The 25194-nt window shown below is 41.7% G+C and overlaps 1 long non-coding RNA gene across 1 annotated transcript in view; it reads right to left on the bottom strand.

The window, feature by feature from the left end:
• Positions 1–334: 334 nt before the first annotated feature.
• The window catches only part of LOC308420454, a 50232-nt gene continuing 25372 nt past the window's right edge, over positions 335–25194 (bottom strand). The window contains exon 3 of the long non-coding RNA XR_013975030.1: positions 335–722. This is a non-coding gene — a long non-coding RNA (uncharacterized lncRNA). The remainder of the gene's footprint in view (positions 723–25194) is intronic.

The raw sequence follows: 25194 nt of genomic DNA, 5'->3' as shown, positions 1-25194 counted from the left end.
GCCCAAGACTTAAATTCTGAAGGAGTCGACCTTTGCAAAAATAAAAGAAGTGAAATTCATGAATTTTAGAGAATTGTGAAAATAGCTATTTGGGTTCTCAAAGCCTGGGTTCAAATCTGAGGTCTTTCAGATAACCAGGAGGTTCATAACCTCATTTTCTTCTAAGAAAGCAATTCTCAACCTGTGGGTCCTGACCCTTTTCGGGGAATCAAATGGCCCTTTCACAAAAATCATGTAAGACCACTGGAAAACATAGATACTTACATTATGATTCATGACAGTAGAAAAATAACAGTTATAAACTAGCATCAAAAATAATTTTATAGTTGGGGGTTACCACAACATGAAGAGCTGTATTAAAGGGTCACAGTATTATGAAGGTTGAGAAACACTGTCCTGAGAGTTGTTGTGAATGAAGGTAAAGTATCGACTGGCTTGTTCAATTTTTTATTAGTGAGCATTAATAATAGATATCATCCACAGCTTTCATGGTCCTGTGTTTTCCTTTTAAGTCCTAGTCCATTGCCTTAAGTACCACACCAGACAACCATTCCAAACCCTTCCTTCAGGGCTGAAGAGATGCTCGAAGGTTAATAATATCAACTGTTCTTCTGGAGATCTTGGATCCAATTCCCAGCACCTACATGGCAGCTCACTAACCATCTGTAGCTCCAATCCCAGAGGAATCTGACACCGTCTTCTGTCCTCTGCGGGTACTGCACCTGGGGGCAAAACACTAATATACATAAAATAAAAATAAAATCCCCAAAGAATAAAAGTTAAAGCCTTCATTTTGTGGACAACAGCTCCTTTTATAAATATAGCCCAAATATATAATTTTCATGTTATTAAAAATAAACTGGCCATTTTACCACTTCATACTAACGTGTGAATAAATACTTTTAGTTAGAAGCTCTGCTCTCCCCACCCCGGGTCTGTTACTCAAGATACATTAATCTCTAATGGAAATGAAAAATGAACTCTAATGGACCCAAGGGAATGTATTACAGGTCAACTGAACTTTTTCCAATTTCCTGAAACACCCTCAACCCAGTCATGGCATTCTCTGTTCTGTGAAGTCCATAGTGATTTAGCTTTGGTTTTACCATCTAACTCAGTCTGGCTTGAAACCCACCATGTTAACCAGCTTGCCTCAAACTCACAGGTATCCACCTGCCTCAACTCCTGAGAGCTGGAATTAAAGGCAAGTGCTACCAAGCAGGCCTCACATGTTAACAACCATTCTTAAATGTTATTCAGAGCCTTAACTCAGAGCCACTTACAATTTGACCCAGAATTTCTTCCCAATGTTATATTGTTTTAGCTCAATACAATTTTCTTTTAGTCAAGTAGAATGTCTATTTGTGGGGCAAGTGGACTGTACCACCAGACAGAAGAACTGGTAAGGCTGAATGAGCCCAAAGCCTGTAAATCTCAAAACTGAGAATGGTAGGAGAGGGGCCACTCCCCGCTGTCCTCTGCCTGCTCTGGAACATATAACCACAAGGTTCCCAGAGAACCATGCAATCAGTCATGTAACATACAAACCTGAAGTTCTCCATGCTAATGAGAGATCTATTTAGGTCCCAAATGTTAGCCAATGAGCTTGCCTTCCTGGGCATTCCTTCCCACAAAAGGTATTTAATCCCTGGTTCAACCTGAGTAAGGTGTATGTATTCACCCACCATCAAACAAGCAAGGACTGGCTCTTTATCAAGGATCACAGGCAGGAGGTGTAGGGGCTTTGTTATAAAGAGCTATGCTTAAATCTCTGGCAGAAGGCCTTCTCTCTTCCAGCCCCTCCATACTCTTGGTTCCAGCTTTGCTGCTCCCCTTCCTGCCTGTTGCTTATCTGCCCAGAGGGAAAGCAGGGAGAACAAAGATTCAGGTTCCCAAATCCCAGCAGTATGGCACCTGGTTACACAGAAAACCGGGAACCCCAACGATTGTCCCAGACTACACTGTTTCCCACTCCAGAAAAACACAGACCTAGGATTCCCATTATTGACTCCATTCTGCCTCCCCTGATCAGCCTGCTGGAAGTACTACAGGTACTCCATCGGAGACGCAGATAGTCAGTACCCACTCACCCCCACTCCCCATCCCCCACTCCTGGCACTTAGTATTCCACAGAACTTATTCTGTGCTTTCTGGTCTCCACACCTCTATTTATGCTCTTCCATCTGGCTGGAATGCATATACCTAATCTCTGCAGCTCAAAGCCCACAACCTATAGAAATCATTCTATGATTTCACACAAAGATGTTCTCCTCCACAGTGCCTCTTCTATAGTTACTTTTCTACAGTTCATCCCTGTGTGCATCCTAACTCAAGAAGGACAAATTCCCCCAATACAGCACCATACATACCTGAATTTCACCATTTTGGTTTACAGCATAATGAATTCCTATTGTGTACAAACCTAGCAGAAACTACGTGGTATTCAGAAATATACATGATGGAGCCTGTGGTTTCCCTGAGGACAGCCCAAGTGCCTAGTTGAAGGTTGGCCCTGAAGTAGAGGATTTAGAAAGCAAGGGATAAAGTCTGGGACAAGACACACCTGGTTGTTAAGTGAAAGGAGAGATCACCAAGGGCAAAAATGGGCTGGTTTTGAGAAAGGTATTGTCTTTTTAGAGATCCTAAATGAAAACAAAGTTATTCCTGAGAGTAGCCTATATGTTCTCAAACATTGGCATGGATTGATGTATTGGATGGTTTCCCTGGTAACAAGGTAGGGGAAGAGACATAAGGGCATTATCTGGACACCAGTGTGTAAGTTTAGGTATTTAGAATTGATGGAACAGGGCCAGGATTAGAGACAGACAACAAGCAGGATTGTTAGAGTCTAAATTTTAAGAAGGCATTGACTCAGGTTCACTCAAGTATACAATCACCTTGTTCACAAACCTGAGAGTCCTGCCTTTTTTTTTTAACCTAGAGCCCTTCTTTATTCTTATCTTGGTCCTGAAGTAGAGGATTCAGAAAAAAAAGAGATAAAAAGAAAGATGATTAGAAAACAAATTTTTCTTTTTCACAGTGATGCTTGGAAACAGCCTTACACATGGGCTATGGTACCTCTGTCACTCCCTCCATTACCACTCACCAAATATGGGGTTCTAACTTCTTCTCACAGGACCCAGAGCCTACAAGATGAAATTATGTGAAGTCCCTTCCCATTTAAGAGGTACCACAAGAAAGAGCTTCCATAGTGGGCTGCTAATCACCTCCCCAACCCTGGCTACTACTCTGTGCCCTATGTTTGTCAAGTCAGTGCTATTCTGGGTACCCACTGTGGTAACTAGTGCAGGGGAAAAGCATGGATGTTCTAGGAGACACGTCAGAAGAGAGCAGTTCTAAAATGTCTCTTGAATAGCTTTGTACTGGGATGAAGAGACATCCTTTGGCATCTGTTCAAAGAGAAATGAAAGGAGATTATTTTAAATTTTTCCAACACTACCTCTGCTATGATTGAAGTCTCAACTTCTTTAAATGACATCCAATTTCTAAAACACTTATTAAATATGTCTCTAGTACTGAAGGAGAAAAAAATGTGCAATGAATGGGAAGCATTTTAGCCCTGTGCCTTCCCAATAAATGGCCCCTACACACCCCAGCTCTTTCTAAAACATTGTTTTCCATGCCTCTAAAATTGATACAATCTGATGCAGTCTTAAAGGATATCAGGTCTGGGTCATTTTAGAGCCCAACGAAAGGTCCAGGGGAGGATGCAGTGCCTGGTCTTAAATACCACATTCTCAACTGAATCCAAAGTTCCCAGGGACACTTGCTTATTGGAAGTGCTCAGCCAACATGTGGCCTTTGGATTCCCATAGAACCAAACCAACCTGCTACTAGGCACCACACTTTAAGCACGCTCTAAAAGTCACAAATAATTTTTTTTATGTATCAAACCTAATTCAGCTACAATGTCTGCTTATAGAAAATGGCAAACAATATTAAACAGTGTTACTTACTTAGGTCTAATATTTGCCTGACAGTATGATATCTCTGTCTCTATCTCTGTGTCTCTGTCTCTCTCACCTCTCTCTCTCTCTCTCTCTCTCTCTCTATATATATATATATATATATATATATACATACATGTATATACATACATGAAATTATGTGATACATGTATATATATATATATATATATATATAGAGAGAGAGAGAGAGAGAGAGAGATACCTCTGCATTAACAGGATATTGAGAGCAATTTATTTTTAAATTACAAGGCTGTTTCTGAACATTTTTCTAGGTACCTCCAATATATACCCTATAGTTAGAATTGTGTTGCACTGGGAGGTCCTTGGCCAGGCACTCGATTCAGCACCACGGACAGCATTCTCTGGTGCAAGTCCAGCCTTCAGGACTGTGAGACTCAGGAAGAATGAGCTGTTACATTCATGAACCCCACAGAGCTAAACATGTGAAATCCCTTGATAATTCTACAAAACTGCATGGTGCCATTTGTTTTCTGCTTGCAGTTGCACACACAGTAACTTAGGGATACTTTATGGGTTCCTCTTCTTTCCATCTTTCTGTTCTCCTTTTCCTGTTAACAATAGCTATTTTGTGTCTGCAGACTGTGGAAGACTATATCATCAAAAATGGTGCCTTGTGGTCCCAGGGAATGGGAAAGTCTGGTGGGAGGCATCCTTTTAAAGGCGGGGGGGGGGAAGGAATGGGATAAGGAACTATGGAAGAGTGTACTGTAAAAAAATAAAGGTAATAAAAACAGAATGGTGCCTTGCACTGTGGTAAATGACTAATAAATATTTATTGAATGAAGTATTTAGATGGAAATATGCCAGCATCTCTAGCTTATCATGAAGTACACCAAAAAGTTTAAGTGACTCTTAAATTTTTATGGAGAATAAAATCACCTAGGAGGTATGTTAAAATGTTGATTTCTGGGTACACTTCCATAGTTCCCATTTAGCAGTTCTGTGGTCTGTGGTCCAAGGTAAGAGCTGAATTAATTTAGTGAATGACTAGAAAGTTGAAGGGGCCTAAGAGTACATGCTAGGACAAGGAATTGGGAGAGACTGGAACTCTGAGAAGAGGCCTTGTCTCCTGAGAGGAGCCTGAGCATAGCAAAGCATAGCAAAATGTATAGCTGTCCTTGGTCACCACAAGGCAACCTTAAACCTGCCACCATGCTTCTGGGTATCCCAAAAAAACGAGTGTACCTCCTTCCTCTGTGTAGAACCAGGAAAGGAGTCTATTTGCATAAGATTACATTTCCAATTGCTCAAATTTGAGAACTTCTCCATTTTTATGGTTTATCTCAAGATCAACTGGAACCACCTCAGTGCCATGCTAAAAATCCAGCAGGCAAGCACTCCGGCTGGATAAGCTCTCTGGGTTGTTTTGAAGCAGGTACACTTTTCATGATCTCAAATGCCTATTCCAGTCTTCCCTGCCAAGACACAATAACACAAGAATGTGAGTTAGGCATAAGAGATGCCTGTTCTGACACCTGCCAAGGAATCTGTGGTACCTCAGTTCTCAAGATCCTCAAGCAACAGCCTCCCAAGAATGTGTTCATCCTGAAGTTCAGCAACAATCTTTAGATTGTAATTCTTGAAGTGTATCAGAGGATGGGGCACGAGATCCAAGGAGGATAGAATGAAAGATACCTTAGGGATTTGCTTCCTGAGCTTGGTCCAGCCCCTGGAGCTGGCACCAGCATCTTTCTGCTGCTTCTCCATCCTGAATCTACCATCCCACAAACCAAAGGCAGTTCTGGGGGCAGAAGTACCACTATCCATGCCACTCGGGAAAGACCAAATGACCTTCCTTTTTGCCACACTCCTTTAATTACCTTAATAAAGTCATCTTCCTTATGGAAAAAAAATCATAAAACAGGAGATGGTAAATAAGGAGATGAAGAAAATAATGTAAAACTAAAAAGTCCTGCTGCCATGGGGTGCTGAATTATACCTTGGGACTAGGAAAAGTGAGTTCCCTCCCCCCACAATCTACAAATCATCACAGGAAACCATAGAAGAGGCAGCTCCACAACCTTGCTGCTGTGGTTTGAAAGTGAAATGTCTCCCCAAAAGGCTCATGTGTTTGGACACTTGGTCCCAGTTAAAGGCATTGTAGAAGTGGTTTTAGAAAGATGAAGAATGTTAGCTGAAACTCAGCTGGTGGAAGGCCATCGCTAGAAAGGGCCTTGAGGTTTTTACAGCCTGAGCCTGTTCACTCTTTACTAACTGCAGATGCAGTGGGGCCAGCCTCACACTCCTGCTGCCTTACTCCCCCCTCCACCTCGAACCATATTCCTTCTTAAACTGAAGTCCGTCTTCTCTGAAGTTGTCTCTTGTGGAGTGTTTGGTCACAGCTATAAGAAAACTAAAACGCCTGCCCTGCTTCTGAAATCTGGAGCTCTCTGATGCCTATTCCTACCAGCTGCCATGCTATCCCACTAAATGGTTATCATGCATGCCAGCACACCAGAGGAGCTCAGTAGATGCTGGGTGCTAAGGTGTGTGAGGACACCCTCTCCTGCTCGCTCCCCTCCCACCATCACTTGCTCCACTGCAAAGGCAAAGAGACAATAAGGACAGCAGTTGGTGAGTGCTTAGCACTCCCCTCAGGGACCTATCACTCTAGCACCAACGTGCTCTCCCTACTGAGTGAGCCTCACATAGATTTCTTTCCTTTGAATTCTCCAGGAAGATATATTGATCCAGTCCAAGTGACATCAATAGACCCAGGTAACTGAATAAAGCTTGAGGAGTTTGCCTTAAAATGTGTCTGATGTAGTCTCAGGACACCACCTGGCAGCTTCTCCACTCCACCCATCCTCCTCCCTCTCTGCCACTTCATCATTCCCTGCCTCGCCCAGCTCTACCCTCCAGTCCCACCTGACACTCTTTAGTCAGTTCCAAAACAAGGGGATGTGGTGTTGGGAATTAAAGGAAAACTGACGGGAAGTGGAGGAAGCCATGCAGTTCCACTCCACAGTCTGAAATAGACCTTGTCGGTGTCCTCAAGGGTTCAGAGCTCTGGCCTTTGCTGCCCACTTCCCACAGTGAAGTCACCCAGTGAGCCGTTTCCACCACAAATGGGAGTACATGTGTCTGTTTCTCCCTCCCCTTCTGAGAGTTCCCACAACTCTGTGCCACCCAGGAGGCACAGTGTGTGACTAGTGCTACAGACCACCCCCCTCCCTGTAATGGGAAAATAATAACACAGCATCTACCTCACAGAGCCTTGTAAGGATTAACTGAGATAAAACACACACGGAGTGCTTAGCCTCCTCTTGATACACAGCATTAGTAGTAAAATCAGCAGATTCTCATGAGCCCTCAGTATGAATTAACCAGCGCTTTTGTTAATCAGCCTAATCCTCATGACCACCCAGTGAGGTAAATACAATGGTCAGGACCTTTTGCAGATCTGGCAGCTAAGGCAGAGAGAGGAGGTGCAGCTGGCCCCAAACCTACAGTGAATAAGCAAGAGCAGAGATTGGAACCCAGGTCCATTTGATTCCGGTTGTGTTCAGTTCTGTTCAGTGCTGCTTTCCTTTTTCATTTCTGCTCACCTATCTCCAACTGCCACCTCACTGTGGAAGCCTGTGCTGACACACAAGGTTGGACAGCAAGGGCCAATAGACATTTTCTGTAAAAAGCAAAAATAGTATCTTCTGCCTTGTGAGCCATCCAGTCTCTGTGATATCCATTTGCCTCTGCAGTGTTGTGTGCAAGTGAGCAGGTACATGTATGTGACTACATGTATATAACTATATGCATATGACTACATATATATGACTACATGTATATAACTATATGCATATGACTACATATATATGACTACAGGTATATGACTACATGTATATGACTACAGGTATATGACTACATGTATATGACTACATGTATATGACTACATGTATATGACTACATGTATATGACTACATGTATATTACTACAGGTATATGACTACATGTATATGACTACATGTATATGACTACAGGTATATGACTACATGTATATGACTACAGGTATATGACTACATATATATGACTACAGGTATATGACTACATGTATATGACTACAGGTATATGACTACATGTATATGACTACAGGTATATGACTACATATATATGACTACAGGTATATGACTACATGTATATGACTACAGGTATATGACTACATGTATATGACTACATGTATATGACTACATGTATATGACTACAGGTATATGACTACATGTATATGACTACATGTATATGACTACATGTATATGACTAGCATGGCTATGGTCCAAGGACACTTTACTGACAAAGATTTGGTGGCTAAGGGGGTGCTCGGTGGGTAAGTGTGCTTGTTCTTCAGGACATGAAGCACTTGGGTTCTCATCTTTACAATCCACATGCAAGGTATGGTTGCATGTTCAATAACCCCAACATTGGGGGACGGAGACCTATAAATTCTGATAGCTTAGTGGCTAAACATTCAACTCAAAACAGCAAGCTTTTGCTTCAGTGAGAGACCATGCCTCATGTCTCACATCAATAAGATGAAGACTGAGAGAGGAAAGTGCCCTATGTCTTGTCCTGGACAGCCTCCAAGTGCATACACAAGGAGTGCGGCCATTACAGACACATGCACACACACAGAGAGAGACAGAGACAGAGACAGAGACAGAGAGAGAGAGAGAGAGAAAGAGAGAGAGAGAGAGAGAGAGAGAGAGAGAGAGAGAGAGAGAGAGAGAGATCTGATAGTTAGATCATTGTGAAGGCCAGTTTACTGGTTCTAATCTAGATGAGCAGCACAGCTCTGGATAATGGAGGCTTAGGATACAGAGGCTAAACAAACAGGAAGTGCTCAATGAGGTCACTATGTCCAACAACTTCAATATAGGCAGTAGTACCTCTAAGCTTTGATTATAGTTTCACGAGAAAGATGACTCAAATTTCACTAGGATTTGTCAGGTAGGTTCCCACCTTCTTCCCTGGCTTATCTGTGAACTGAGGTTTCCTTGGTTAAGAGCTACCAGCCATGGAGCAATCGCAAACCTGACCCTCACCCTATTCTAGACAGTTATGTCTCCCAAGAGACAAGGCTACGACTTTGGGAAGCAGCAGCACTCACAAAAGGGGATTAGGAAGTTGCTTTCTCAGTGTGTGTGTGTGTGTGTGTGTGTGTGTGTGTGTGTGTGTGTGTGTGTGTGTGTTAAGGGGCAACAAAGTCTCTGGTACTAGGTACTGTAGCTAAGACTACAGCTGTCCTGCTTTCTCCTACAGATGGGACAGACACCTTGGATAGAGTACTTTTCTTAAAAGAAAAGCCAGAGTGACTAAAGGGTGACCACTGCAGAGAACAGCAGTGCAGGGGCACACCAGCAGTGCAGGGGCACACCAGCAGTGCAGGGACACACCAGCAGTGCAGGGACACACCAGCAGTGCAGGGGGACCCCACCTCCTCAAGGCGGAACAGAAGTGAACTTGAGTTCTGTTGACAACCAAGTATCTAACCAATGGGGCCAACTTGCTTCTGAGGGTTGCTGCTTTGGTCTCCCTGATACTTCTCATTGTCCTTCCTAGAACTTTCTGGGTCCACCTTCTGCTGCCCTGCCCCATAAGGTGTCTTCCCAGGGCCAGTGCATCCACAAAAGACCAAATAATCTCTGCAGTGTATGTTTTTTATGGTGGGGATAGATTTAGAAACAGAGGAAAGTGAAAAGCCAAGCTGTAGCTCAGTTGGCCATGTGGTCTTGGACTACAGTGACTTCTTTAGTATATCCTCTAAGACAATCAGGGTGTCCCTAGCACTTGCTAAACTAACCTCCCACCATGAAAGATTATCCTATGAACATAACAGCCTCTGGCATCCTCAACAGAGCATCTGTGATCACTTACAAGATACTCTCAAGCAGTGACCTGTTAATATTCCCTCATGGGAAGGGTTGGAAGGGTAATTAAATATTCACTTGAGAGTTCAGCTACTCCTCCTGCACCTCTCTGCCAGCTGTCTGTAATTCTTCCTCAGCCACACATGGTTTGGAAGGTTAGCTAGAGAGGGGACTCTGTATGTACAGCTATGGGGAAGTACTTATCCAGGCTCAGAGAGGCTCTTTAGTGGCACAGATGTTTGAGATTACCCACATTTCTGGAAGCAACCCTTCACTCTTGCTCCTATAGACAAGCCCAGTAGACTCATTGGCTCATCAAGCCATACTTTGGTAGATTCAGTGCATTAGTCTGTTGCTGGTGCCCTGTGATTGTTTCATGTCAACTTGGCACAAAGTAGAGTCACCTTAGTAACTTCACTAAAGGAATTGCCTATTTAATGTGAGAAGACTCAGTACCAAATGTGGGTGGCACCTTTTGGTAGCCTCCCAGATAAAAAGGAATGCCCAGACCTATTGACTAAGAAACTACTGGGTTCTTGGTTTCCCCAGTACAATAAAGCTTTGAGGTCCAGCCTCAAGGACCAAGCAACTCAACTTCTTGGGTGTTAATCAGTTGTTATTACACTTTTGAAATAAGTTAACGTAATTACACACACACACACACACACACACACACACACACACACGCACACACACACGTAAGTTCTTCTGCTCTGGGGAACCCCTGACTAATACACAACCCATCTGGGAGAAGCAGTTGCTCACATCTCCCCAGGAAAAGTTCATGCAGCACCTCCCCTTACCCAAATCATGACATGCTCTTTCCAATTCCCACTGCTATTCATTGTCTTCTATTCTTCCTTAAAGACTCCAGAGATTGAGCACCACTCTAGTTATAAAAGAAAATTTTTCAGGGTGTAGATTGCTCTATCAGAATAAAAACCATGCCTGTAATGTTGAGGGTAAAAGACAATTATATCCCAGTCCTGCCTCAGTCGTTCATGTTTCACCCGTGGAGTGTGAAAGGTGAGTCTCGTGCTCACATCACAGCCTCTGCACAAGTTGCCCTTCCATCTGCAACACTTCTCTTCAACCTACCATCCATCACCCAGCAATCATCAGCTCAAGCATCTTCTCCAGAGATGCTTTCTCATGTCACTAAAGCTGAAGTAAGCCCAGAAGCATTCAATATGCATTTATAGAAAGAAAGAAAGAATGAATGAATGATTAAATGGCCTCCTTTTTGTAGATGAAGAAAACTGAAACTCATTAAATTAACATCACTTATCTATGGTAAAAGAATTACTAAAAATCACAAATCAGGGTCTTCAAACAACAGAATGGTAAAACATCTGTTTTTCCTGTGCTACATATAAGTGAATCTTTCCATTATAGTTCTTCATTCGGTTTCCCTACACAATGATATTCTCTAAGCATCATAAGAGCCAAGACCATCTTGGAGAGCCCTACAATCTGACAGTGGAGTGTATCAATTGTACTGATAATCTGCATTAATACATACTAGTCAGTAAACTGACATTCAGTTGAATCTCAACATACTTATTCCCTGAGTAAAAGTGATTGATTCAGGACATAGAAGGCATGTACTTTCCTTTGCTCTACCCCTTTCTCTTTGAGTCGTAAAACTGGCTCTCCCTGGAATATCCCCTGGGATGCAGAGCCACAAGGATGCTAGTGGAATGTCTTTAAACAACTGGAGCAAAAATGGAAAAACCGAATATCTAACATGAGCAGCATTTGTGCCAAGTTATAAAGCTCGGCTAATTGTAACACTGCTGTTCTCCTGGGTTCTTGATTCAGTGAAGAACTCACTCATTTGGAGATCACGTCTGTGCTGCTCTCCCCACTCCAGTCCCAGATGGGCATTGGTCTGAGTCAGAGAAAAGGTGTTGGCTTATCTCAGATTAGAGAGTTTCATGACCGGGAGCCAAAACAGCAATAAGGACACATGTTATGAGACTCCAGCCAACAGGGACATAGAGTGGGAAGCTGCTAACACACTATATTCATCTCTAGAAATTTCACAATGCCTCATTCACTCTTGTGTCACACACTAATATACATTTTCCCTTCAGGTTAGATTCCCCTTCATCTTAGTCAACTAGTGTTTCCCAGTATCCAGTGCACTTGTCCTCTTAGGCACCCATAATTCATAATTCAATCTATCTCCTCCGCTCCCACTGTATCCCTTCCCAGCTTTAAAAAGACAGTGCTGTAAAATTAAGTGTGCAGGTTTTGCCATCATGATAATCTGGGTTGAAATCTCTGTTCTGCCAATTACTATTTATAAACTAATCATTTAAACCTCATTGAGACATAGTTTCCTTTTCATATAATGGAGATATCTTTACAGAGGTGTTTATAAGGAACCAACAGTATATATTTCCTGACACTCTTAGCTTGCTGTATGATAAATAGTAAGAGTTCAGTGATGCCCATTATGGGCTACTATGCCTGTAATGCCAACACTCTGGAAGATAATCCCTACAGCTATGTAGGCTATATAGTGAGACTCTGTCTAAACTCACCCATCCATATTTTTCCAATAAATGGCAGCCGTATTACTCCATTAGTAATTTCAATTTTGTTCCCCCAGCTCTCTCTAACTTTCTTTCTTTGCAGGTATATCACTGCACACATACAGACTTGTTCAATAAAACACAAACACGATATCTGAAGTTGGTTGAGACACTTTTAGGTAGTCTCTGGTGTTTCCGGTTTTATCTCTCTTGTCTCTCACTTCCCCACATCCTTCTACCCTTACATCGTTTTTCTTTCCCCACCTTTCCTGCAAATACCTGCAAAGATAGTGGCTTTCAGCAATCATGTAATCATAAGCCCCATCTGGATTCTATTTAGAGCCTTTAGCTAAGAGAGCCAGAATATCTGCCACTTAGGATCTCTTCCCACCATGTTTAATTCATGTGTGTTGTAGACCACTTAAAAAGGCTCAATGAGCTGTGAAGATCAAGATATGAACCATACAGATTATACATTACTGAATTAGGATACTAAGTCTGGTGCCTAAGTGAGACCAAGAAAGGAATAACGAAAGCCTTGGCAGTTTAGCAGTACCAAAGTGGAATGGTTCAAATCTGTAGCAAATTGAGAAGATGCATGTCTTCAAGGAAAGGACCATTTGTCACACTTTAGTCATTCTCAATTTCTCCCTCTTCCTCATCCCTTACTCTCCATCCATCACTGAGACCTGTCATCTCTACCTTGAAATAAATCTCGTGTTTCCTTCTCTTTATTCCCACTGCCAACACTCAAGGTCAAGGCCCTGTCTATCTCTTCTCTCTTTAACTATTATAATCGACTCTCTCAGCACTTTGGTTCTATCTTGCCCTTCTCTGACACAGAAATATTACTAAATATTAACCAGATGTCATTTTTTTCTGTTTAAAAAAAAAAACAACCTTCCATTGGCATCTCATTGACCTTGTGATAAAAGCCAAACTTATTATCATCATGGTGTGGTGTGGTGTGGTGTGGTGTGGTGTGGTGTGTGTGTGTGTGTGTGTGTGTGTGTGTGTGTGTGTGTGTATGTGTGTGTGTGTGATGTTAGAGTGCCTATAGAGGCCAGAAGGTGTCATATCCTCTGCAATGGAGACTACAGATAGTTGTGAACCTCCCAACATGGGTGCTGGAAACTGAACTTGGTCCTATAGAAGAGCACTTAATGTTCTTAGCCTTTGAGCCATTTCTCCACCTCTATCATGACTTTTGAGCTCTTCGTGCCCATGTTCATCTTTATCCAGACGCCTCCATGCTTGCTCTTCTCTGGTCAGTCTTGTATCTTTCATGCTGTTTCCTATTTTCTCCTTGAAACTCTTACATGTGTTGTTCCTTAGGCCTTAGTTTCACATAGACAGTGCACTCTCATCCTTCAGAGGCTGATATAAAGTAGTGTCTGGGCCTCCTCTCAGCATAGTTTGCCCTACATATGATCAGCTTGTCACTGGGATCCCCCCTGAACTGCCCTTGCCTCTTTTGTCCTTGTGATCTCTTCCAAAAAAAACTTTTTGAATTTAACACACAGATTATAGTATCAAAGATAGGGCTGTGTCTGTTACAGAGTAGAGGGAAGGACACCAAGAGATAAACTGAACTATGCAACCATTATGCCAATCTACATTTTAGGCGGACTTTTTATTATTTCTAAAGTTTCTAGAATGTCAGCTCTTCTGAGGAGTGTTTGACTATCCAGGTGATTGATGGGGTCATTTGAATTGACTCTCATGGGAGGGGACAATGATATGTTCTTTAACTGAAAGTCTCTAGCTAGCTCATAATCTAATGAGGTTTAGACACTGTCTATTAACAATCTCCCAGGTGGTTCAAAATGGTTTGTCTCCACCTAGATCCAGAGATAGGGCTCCGATCTCCTTTCTTCACCCAGTAATCAGAATACTGCAGTTTCTGTTTTTGCTTTTATAAGCTTCTGATTTTGAGGGAGTGGTCCATCTTAGTGATCCCTGAGCCAACTAGCATCTAACTAGCTCTCTACAAGCTCACCATCTTGCTTCTTCTTTCAACAGCTTTGCTTACTTTCTTTTCTATCTGCTCAGTGGTCACAGAGAACATCTTTCTTACGGTGTGACCTTGTGTTTTCATAATACGAGTAGTATGATAGTCAATAAACACGTGTGGCGGCTAAGTAAATGAATGTCTCACAGAAGAATTCCAGGTCTTGATCTTTCACTGGCCAGCTATGTCTATGGCACTAACCACACAGCTCACACTCCTTCCTTTTCCTGACTCTAGATGGCAAAATCCATAGCTAGCAAGGCTTTTCAGTGCAAAGTGAAGACACGGATAATTTCTCCAATAAGTCAATAAAAAGAAAGAAAAAAGAACGTAGTTTCCATGTTGGTGAAAAGAAGCCATTTACTTACTCAGTGGGTGCAGATCAGGCATTTACAGTACACTGATGCCTAGCATGGCCTCCAAGTAGAGCTTATGATTATGAGAGACATGCATCGAGCACATAACTATATAAATATACGTGGATTAAGTGTAGGAAGGAGAGAGATGTATCGAGAATAACACTGATAGAAACAATGATGAAGAAATGCCTCTGAGGAGAAAAGAAAACATTTAAGCTGCAACCTGGAGGGCAGTGAGTGAAGAGGGGAAGGGAAATGGTCCAAGGAAAATCATTTGGCTATCAAGATGTCCTGATAAGACAGGACATACAGACAGGAAGCTATGTCTCGTGGTTAAGGGACACAAAGGGGACCTTACTCCAGGAAAATGTAATTGTGTGTGTGTGTCTGTGTGTGTGTGTGTGTGTGTCTGTGTGTTTGTAAGTATGTATATGTATATATACATGTTTATTATGTATGTAAATGTTTGTATGTAGAGACCAGATGCCAACATTTAGTATCTTTCTCAGCTGCTGTCTATCTTATTTTTTGAGACAGTCTTTCACTGAACCAGGAGCTCCCCTGTTGGCTAGACTGACTGGACAGAGTTCCTAAAGCTGCCTTTCTCCTCTCCCAGAGCTGGGATTACAAGTGCATACTGCCACATTCTGCTCATACGTGGACACTGGTCTACTAAACTTACACAATAAGCACTTTACCCATGGAGACGTCTCCCCAGCACCTAAAAAATAGAACCTAAAAAAAATCATTTCTTCCTGTAGAAATACAGCTATCTGTTTTAGTTTGTAAAATATAAGCAGAGCCAAGTCTGAGCATTTTGAAACATCTGACAGAGTCCTCCTCTGTCCCAGTGGGCTCATTCTGTGTTATCATGTGCCTTTCCTTCTTGGAGGACTGGAGCTCAATTGAAAATCTTCAGTACATCAATCTCCCCTTGGATGGCACAGAGCTCACTCCCTGTCTCCAGAGAGGAAACCATTTACCTCTGATTCCTCTGGGTGGCTGACAGAGAGCACATTAGAAAACACTTAGGCACTGAGGAAACAGTTATTTAGGAAAAACACCTACATTATTTAATAGTCCATAACTCCTGCTAGCTCATTTTGCAGTCCGGGAATGTGAATCAGGTGGGGAGGGAAGGACAGATAAGCGATCTGCGCTGTTTGGCCCCAGACCATTAACTCTGAGTTTTAAGACAAGTTCTTCAGCAGGCAACCTCTGTGCCAGGAGGATCCCTCATCAATCATGCCCATGGGGACAGACAATCCTCCCTCTTCTTGAACATGGAAGATTCTAAGGGATCAAATGGACAAAACACTGAACCTGCAGTCTTGCACACAGGACTGAGTTCATCTCGTTGGTCCTTAGAATGTACTCTCCTTGCTGTGTGGTAGTAAACAGGTCTCTTTATCCTTTTCTTCAAAATTGTCTTTTCTCTAGGATAATGACGTCATCAAACGAGATCAGAGTTTACTAATATATACTTTTAGTTACATAAGGATTTCTCCAGAGGCCATTAATACTGATGCCAATACGGGCACAGTAGAAGCATAAGTATTTTTCCTATTGTGTTGTATCCCCAGAAGGTACTGTCTGAGATAACTTGTGTCCCTTGATGCACTTCTTTAAAACTCCTGAACAAGAAGCCTATATTTTTTAAGGACCCTGTTATGGTTCATATATGCTTTGTCTAGGGTGTGGCACCATTAGGAGGTGTGCTCTTGTTGGAGTAGGTGTGTCACTGTGGGCATGGACTTTAAGACTCTTGTCCTAGCTGCCTGGAAGTCAGTCTTCCACTAGCAGCTTTCAGATGAAGATGTAGAATTCTCAGCTCTTCCTGGACGCTGCCATGTTCCCACCTTGATGATAATGGACTGAATCTCTGAACCTGTAAGCCAACCCCAATTAAAGAGTTGCCTTGGTCGTGGTGTCTGTTCACAGCAGTAAAACCCTAACTAAGATAAACCCAGAGGCTGAATAGTGTCACCTACATTCTTATATTACATCCCCAGTCTTTAATATAACTGTATTGAAAATCAGAGTTTTAGGAAGTGACTGTTTTAAAAGGCCAAGATGATGGAGTCCTAATCCAAAAGGATTCATGGCCTCATAAGAAGAGGAGGAACCATCTCTCTGTCCATGAGTAAATACTTAGAAAAGAGCAAGGGAGCACTCAGTGAAAGGCAGCTGTCTGCAAGACAGGAAAGAGCACCCATCAGGATGAACTCAGCTAACATGTTTAGATAAACTGTAGGGCACTAGGACTTACAGAAATAAATGCTTGCTGTGTGAGCTTCCCAGTTTGTGGTATCTGGTAGTGTAAGCCTGGATGAGTACTAGCTGAAGCATGGTCACCTTTTAGCCAGGCATGACAATGTCTATAGTAACTCTGAGTCAACCCTTGTAATATCTGCATGTCAGCATCCCAGTTGAAGACAAAGAAATATCCACCTCTAACTCCAATTTCCCCACGTGCTCCATACCACACCCAGATCCCCCCTCCCAGCCCAGCACTTCTGCATTTCATTTAACTACTTAATTGTCTCTTCATTGAGTTAGGAAAAGTCTAAAATGGCACAGGTAAGCTGAATCTTTCCAGTACTTCTCATTCCCTTTTTTTTTCTTCTAAACAACCTTTTTGACACCCTTGCAAGTATATGAAAATGGCATTATGAAAATGCCATAAACATCATGCCTGGCTTTGATAACTCACCGCCTCTGTGCCACTCACAGACCTTCCTACACTTCTTACACCTTATCTAGCTGCTTCTAAACTCTGTTTCTTTTATTAGAATTATTCCTCGGTCAGCTCTGGCTATCTAAGCCTATCCACCTGGCAAGAACCAACTCAGACTTCACCATGAAAACTCCTAAAATCCCTAGGTAAATGTGCCATTTCTATGTCTTCTGCACTTGTCACCAACAGCAGTGCTGATGGTGGCAGAGCACCTACTACCCAGCTATAATTGTATGACTGCTTCTTAAATCACCCTTGATATTGTAAATGTCTGGAGGATGAGAAGCATGTCTTGCATCTATCTTTTAATCTTAGATAGTCTGGCACTCTGCCTTGTAATTAGAACGGGCCCAATAAATAATGGTTAAGAGAATGAATGGATGAATGGATAAATGAATTTGAGAGTAACTGTCTCTGATTAGGTTGGGAACTACTTACATATAGATGGAGCTTTAATGTGGATGTGCATAAAAAAGGAAGTATGAACCTGGAATACATGATGAGTCCAGGGCCAGATGTCAGAAATAAAAGGTACAATAGCTTATAACTCATTCAATAGCTATGTTTGTTCTCACTAACAATACGCCTGGAACTGTTCGGTGCTGATGGGGAGGGAGAAAAAGGTCTCTGCCTTCCTGGAACTCTCATGTAGTAGGAGACACACCTATTAAGTGGCCACTTGAGTCTTACATTAAATAATAATTACCACGAGGATCTTACTATATAAAGGATAAGCTGCTGAGGGGCATGAGGTAAGAAAGAATAATATAGACTGAGGGATCAGGAAAGGCCTCTCTAAGGAGGTGGCATTTTCAGTGAAGGTCCAGAAGCAGATAAGGTCTGAGATGTGATGTTGATGCACACAAGAAACTAAAAAGCTGGTAGGCACAGGTGTGGTAACAAAGGGACCTGGGATCTTCAGTAGAGCAAACCTGGCTGGGTCTCTACTTAGCAGACTTCAGGCTAGAGTCAGAGGTGCTTTAGACGGCAGGGTAAGTGAGACTGGGGGAGTAATAATGGAGGCTGACATTCCTTGTGCCTCCAAAGCACTTACTGGTACATAATTTTTGCATGTGTCTGCTTATTTGTTGCCAATGATTGTGATTAAAACAAGGGCTTGATCTCTGAGGTGTCTCTACAGTACTTGGCTTACAATAGGTGTTGAGTCAATGTTTGTAAACTTAAATTCAGATATAATAACTTCTAAATTAGAGGCAAAGATGAAGAAAAAGCACACATAAAGGATAGAATTCAGGGTTTGGGCTCTGACACTTAAAACACTGAGATGATATTCGTCAGAATGAGAAAAAAAATGAGGCGTTGTCTTGGAGGGTAAGAGCGGAAATTCATCTTTTGACAGGTTAACTTTCATAGATGCCTGTGAGATATCCAAACGGATGCCCTTGTCTGAAGACATAAATCTAGATAATGCCTCCATCGATGCAGCATTTCAAGTCATGGGGCCGTTTAAAACAGGATGTCTTTGCCTGGAGGCTACAGTGGCTGCCTGGCTGTGTATAAAACTCATCAGGTCCATAAACTTAGATGGTAAAACATCACACCTTCATTTTTACTAACTCCTAACTATGGTGTAGCGTTCCTTTCAAAGCAAGGCACTGAGGATTGTGTCAATCACAAAAATTATAGGCGTTTTCATATCACTTTAAAACTGTCACAAATATCTTCCAAGATCATTAGTGCTAAACACAACTTCAGCACTATAGATGTCACCACACTTCCCGGTAGATCTTGCTATTTTACACACTGGTTTAAAAGCACATAAATTAGCCTGGCATAGTGGTGTGTGCCCGTAATCCAAACATAGAGGAGGTGCCAGCAAAATTGCAAGTTCAAAAGCAGTCTAGACTACATAGTAAGGCCTTGACTCAAAAATATTAGCACATATATTGCTATAGTATAAATATAGTATAAATTGAAGGGACTGTTAGAGAGCTTCCAACTAAAATCTCTCACCTACAGGATAAGGAACTGGGCTCACCTGGACAAGTACATTGGACCAAAGTCTCATATTCTGTCAAAGGCTGGTCCAGGCCTGGATCTCTACTGTCTCAACCATCTATTTTTCTGACACTCCTGCTTAACATCCTAAGCTAATTGGCATTTCAAAACAACATGATCTTCTTCTACACATTGTTCTTAATGTATTTGAAAGCATTGTTGTGAAAAAGGGTGCCTAGATATTGCCAGACAACCAAAGAATCCGTGTTCTAGGATTAGTTAAGGGCCTCTTTGAGAAGACAGAGAGCGCAGTTGAGAAAGAGGGACCTACCAGGAAAGTAGAAGCTACCAGGTACATGATAAGCAAATGAGAAGGGCTGAGAGACATAACACGCTGAATAAAGGAAGTGGGTCAGGCCAAGGCTAAACCATAAAGACCAAGAAAAGCAGTAGATGGCGAGAACTGTACTATTTTGGGAACAAAGAAAAATAACATTCTCCATATCCATCTCCAAGACTACAAACACCAAAACTAAGGAGATCACACCTTACAGATTAACTTTTAAACATATTCATTTTAATTTTCAATTATATGTGCATATGTGCATCTGTATGGGGTGTGTGCATGTTAATACAGATGCCTGTGGAGACCAAAACCCAGTTTTAAATTCTTTAGGACTAGTTATATGTGGTTGTGAATGGCTCCTGTGGGTCCTGGGAACAAAACTCAGATCCTCTGCAAACGAATTGTGTTCTTAACTGCTCAGCCAGGTCATCAGTCCCCAGATTCACTTTCCAAATCTACTTCTTGAGTAACTGAATGTTTATAAGTAAAAGAATGAATGATGTAATTTTAGATGAATAAATGACACAGTTATATTTCTAATTGCTTCATCAACAATTAACTGATTGGGTTTAGAGTAATTGCCATTCATGCTGGACTTTGTAGCACACACCTGTGATCAAATCATTTGGGAGATGGAGAAAAGGGAATCAGAGGTCATAGTCAATGACATAATGAATTTAAGGTCAGTCTGAATTATATGAGACCCTATCTCAAAGAAGAAAAAAATACGGAGATAGTTAAATGTATTCTCCTGTCTATACTAAAACCAGGCTCTGGGCAGCAGGTGGGAAGGTGGAGATTTGCTTCACACTGTGTTCTAGTGCTTTGCTTATCTGTCACCTCCACACAACAGAAGAAAATTGTCATAATGAATTCACTCTGCTACCTCTTTGAGAATTCAGTTGCCCAACCCCATATCTCCTCCTCCTCCTCCTCCTCTTCCTTCTTCTCCTCCTTCTTTTTCTCCTCCTTCTTCTTCCTTTTTTTTCTTTCTCCTCCTCCTCTTTTTTCTTCTTTTTATTCTCCTCCTCTTCTTTTTCTTCTACTTCTTCTTCTTCTTCTTCTTCTTCTTCTTCTTCTTCTTCTTCTTCTTCTTCTTCTTCTTCTTCTTCTTCTTCTTCTTCTTCTTGTTTTCTTCTTATTCCTGAAGATACCAGTAGCAAATGGCTCAGATACTCACCTCACTGGTCAGCTTCTCAGGCCATTAACCATCCCCTCTTCTGCTTTTTATCTGAAGGGATAATAATGGAGCTCCTGCCTATCCAAGTTTGACTACAGCCACAGAGAGATCTTCTGTAATCTTGAGTCCAAGGTACATGCTCCCTTTTACTTTACCACAAGCCCCTGTAGGATGGTGTTGAAACAAATTTGCATGTTCCAGGACCCACTTAGACTTTGAGAAGCCTCATTTTTTTTTTGGACACAAGTAGAGAAAGCACTGTAAATCAGATTATACTGTTCCTTTGAAAGGGTCAGAAAGATGAACTGGGAAAATGAGGAGACTTTAGAGATTGTTTAATTACCAGGAGCAGAGAGTCACTTCCCATTACTTAGAAAGAGAGGTCTTTATTGTGTCTATGCAGGGAATTGGAGAAGCAAACAGTATCATGGGGAAAGCAGAAGATAGATGTCGTAGCAATAGGGATTATGAAAGGTTAAGCAAGATAGCAACTGTGGGTGGCTCTTTGGGAAAGTTCAGCAATAAAATAGAGACATGAGTCAGCATCCCAGGGGAGTGTTGGAGAAGACAGAAAGGTCTTCAGAATATCAGCGGAGGGATGGGAAAGAAAAGAGAGGCCATGCACAGTAGCTGGTCAATAAACGCTTGCAAATTAATTGAAACCGCCTAGGCTGGAAGAAATAAAGTTAAATGTAACACAAGAGACTGAAAACATTTTTATTTCTGTCCTACAGTGTTGGTGACTGCTCTGATTCCTCATATACTGTGGTCTGGATGAGGAAATCAACAATTCCCTCAGGCTACAGCCACCAGAATGAGGAGACTGACACAATCCCCATAGCTACAGAGTTCATGGTGCCAGCTGCCCATGGTCCCTGCCTTTAGTACGAGCAAACAGATTTGAAGAGAATAGGAAGAAGGCAGGAACATTAAGGACCACATTTCCAAACTGACATCATAAATCATTACAAGCCAAAGACAACCCTTGCAGAAGCTAGCTTTCATCTTAAAGAGGCCTTTTGCTTCTGGGTCAGGACAAGAGATCTAGAGATAGGGCTAGAAGTTCAAGCTATTGCTAATTATCAGAAGGGATGTAACGAGGTAAACTGAACAAATGACATGTGCTGACTGATGTTTTGGTTGAAAGGAAGAGTTGCTCATGTAACCTAATTGGAATAAAATAGGATTTATTTCAAGGACTCAGAGGAATCTCATAGAATAAAATTACTTTTAAATTACAATTAGTTTTACAGGAAAGGACAGTTAATACAGTCTTTCTCTCTTCTATTTTCTTCTGCCTGAAAATGAACATCTTTTATACCTTCTGTTATCTTTGGGATACTTCTCTCTTCCCAGGCCAGTTTCTATGATTTGTGATCATGTTTTTGATGTTATAGTTGCTGTTATGTTTAAATAAGTTCTGACTATATATGTAGCCCAGGTTGGTCCCAAAAGCTATTGAGTTGCCCTCAGATCCATGGATAATTCTCCTACCTCAGATTCTTAAATGCTACAGTTATAGGTATGTGCTATCTGCTTTCACACAGTTTATCATGAAAACTGTGAGCTGGTAACCTCCCTGTTGGTCTGTGCACCAGACACTATCTGCAGCAGGAGAATTCAGGGGAGGGAAAAGGGGCCGAAGCAGGGAAAGGGAAGAGAGGGGGAGGTGCAACTGTGCGGCTGCTCAGGTGTCTCTGCTCTGGTGCCACTATTGCTGAAAGGTTCAGGAGAGCATTATCTTCCCAGGAAGTGTTACAGCTCTTAAGGACAGATGCTCTCAGGCAATGGAGTAATTCTCACATACCTTTATCCCTTATGGATAGGATCTTATATACAGTTTTGTGCTGGGTTGGGTCTGACATCAGGTGCTTCCTATTGGCTTGGTCTGAGATGTTAGGAATGCCTCATCTACATGTGAAGGGCTTTGTCAGTGTTGCCCCTATATGACTGATGGTCACAACTGTGAATATGTGACAGAAGCCTAGTGTCAGGAAGACGTGAAGTTCCTACAGTCCCTTTGGGTCCCCAGGTCTTCCAACCCAGCTCAACCCTACCAGGCTTCCCCTCATGGCCCACCACCCCACACCTCCCCCACACAGTTGATAGAACCATGTAGCAAGATTGTCTCTGTGCTTCCTTTCCATACTCACTAATCAGAGATATTTATCAGCCCAGCCAAGATCAGATTTTCTATCAATATAATTAAATCAAATAGAGAAAGACACATGATAGTTAAAGCCCCTTCCAGAGCATAAATAGATAAGCTTGCTAAGAATACAGTAGAGTATAGAGAACTGGCTAGCATATGCAGTTCTGAGTGTCTAGTTGAGTGACACACTGAAATAAATTTTAGTCACCAAATTGGACAGCTTGAGCGTAGCCCTTTAACTTCTTTAGAAAAAAAAAAAAAAAAAAAAAAAAAAAAAAAAAAAAAAACTCTGATCAGATTGGGGAGCATGGATGCCTTTCAAACCTTTACTAGTTTGTAACATCCCTCTGTGGCTTTCTGCTCTTGTCATGTTCCCTTTACATCCTTACTCCTGTCTCAAGAAGTGAGCTATTTATCCTATTATGTGACTGGACCCTCCCAACAACTTCATCACTATTCTGGAAGAAACGATGTTCCTCTGGGGAGTGTTAGGAGTCTCCACATGTATCTTTCTGCACTGGATCAAGGCAAACTTGTCTCCCTTCAAGACACAGATCTAATGTCACTCCCTTTGCAATTTCTTCTGTGTTAATCACAAGTCTGGGATCTTCAATGAGCTACATGGTCATCATCTGTCATAAATCTGTCTCCTCCCAGGATCCCAGGAGAAAGATCATAACATGCATTCCTGAATCTTCAGACCACTTCATGGCATGTCTTGATCATCTGATTAATAGTCAATGAGAAAATGCCCCAGTGATCCCCACTCCAAAATTACCTAATAATAGTCACTCTCTGGCTGTAGTTCCCTGATACACATTCAGATGTGATTCGGGATAGTTCTCAATGACTTACTCTATCCTTCAATATCTTAAAATTGGGAAGAGGAAGGATGGACACTGTGTGGCTGGAAGGAGAATGTGCTGACTGTCTTTGTGTTTCAAGATCTTTCATGAAGAATTAAGAAGAAACTTCCAATCAATGGGCATAAGGACAAAATAGATTTACAAACTAAAATGCCAAGAAAATAGATTCTAGATCAACCATAAGAACAGCCAACAAGGCAATAATGTCCAAAGTGGATCTCACTAGCTACAGAGGTGGTAAGAAACTTGTTTCAAGCATGCTGAAGAAAAATATCATCTTGAGATGGATCATTGAACTCAATATGTTATAGCTTCTTTGAAAATGGCACAATTAATCGGTTTATCACTAACAAACTTCTAAATGCAGGTGAAAATGCCACTAATTCCACAACCCAAAGTGATAACATACAAATATAGAAGCTCTCACTATATACTCTTTCTGTATATCTAAGCATTTAAATGTTTAAAATTAAGCAATTAAATGCTTACAAATATGTAGTATATTGCTTAGACTTTATTGTATGAGTGGATCCTTGAGTCTTCAAATTCTATAGTCCTTTTTTAAAAAAAAAGTCTATCCAGTGCTGTTTATGTTCATATGACATCTCTTGGATCTACTGTTGTGTGGATGCATAAGAATAAATACTTGATTGTATTTACCGTGTTAATGACCAGTGAGTCACTGTGAAATAGCCGGGCACAATGCAAAGATAACTGAACTATACTGTGGGAGAGCTGCGCTCTAGCCTCAGCTAAGATCAGAGTCAGTTGTGTCAGCTCTTTCCATCTTAGTTCACCCAGATGACATGGGAGGCCCAAACGAGGTGTTCCAGACAGTTCTTTAGGGGTTTGTTACTCCACTAGTAAATGGGTACAGTCCTCTGATATTCACTTTGGGAGCTATAAAGTGGTAAAGCCAGCACCTGTTTCCCAGAAACATAAGAACTTACTTACATGAAGCAGGTGAGTAACTGTCTAAGAGCACCAATGATGGAAGAACTAAAACAACCACAGCAGAAGCCATATCTGCTTCAGAAATGAAGCACGTGCATACCACTTCTGGCCGAAGTGCTTTGGAGCTCAGGATCTACTTCAAGGAGGCATTTCTCAGAGGGTACTGTGATGGTTTGCCTACTTTTTTTTTTTTTTTTTTTTTTTTTTTTTTTTTTTTTGGTTT

This window comes from Micromys minutus, assembly GCF_963924665.1.
Source record: "Micromys minutus genome assembly, chromosome: 4".
NCBI classification, from domain to species: Eukaryota; Metazoa; Chordata; class Mammalia; order Rodentia; family Muridae; genus Micromys; species Micromys minutus.
Note: the sequence above shows the minus strand (reverse complement) of the source record. Positions and strands in the feature narration are given on the sequence as shown.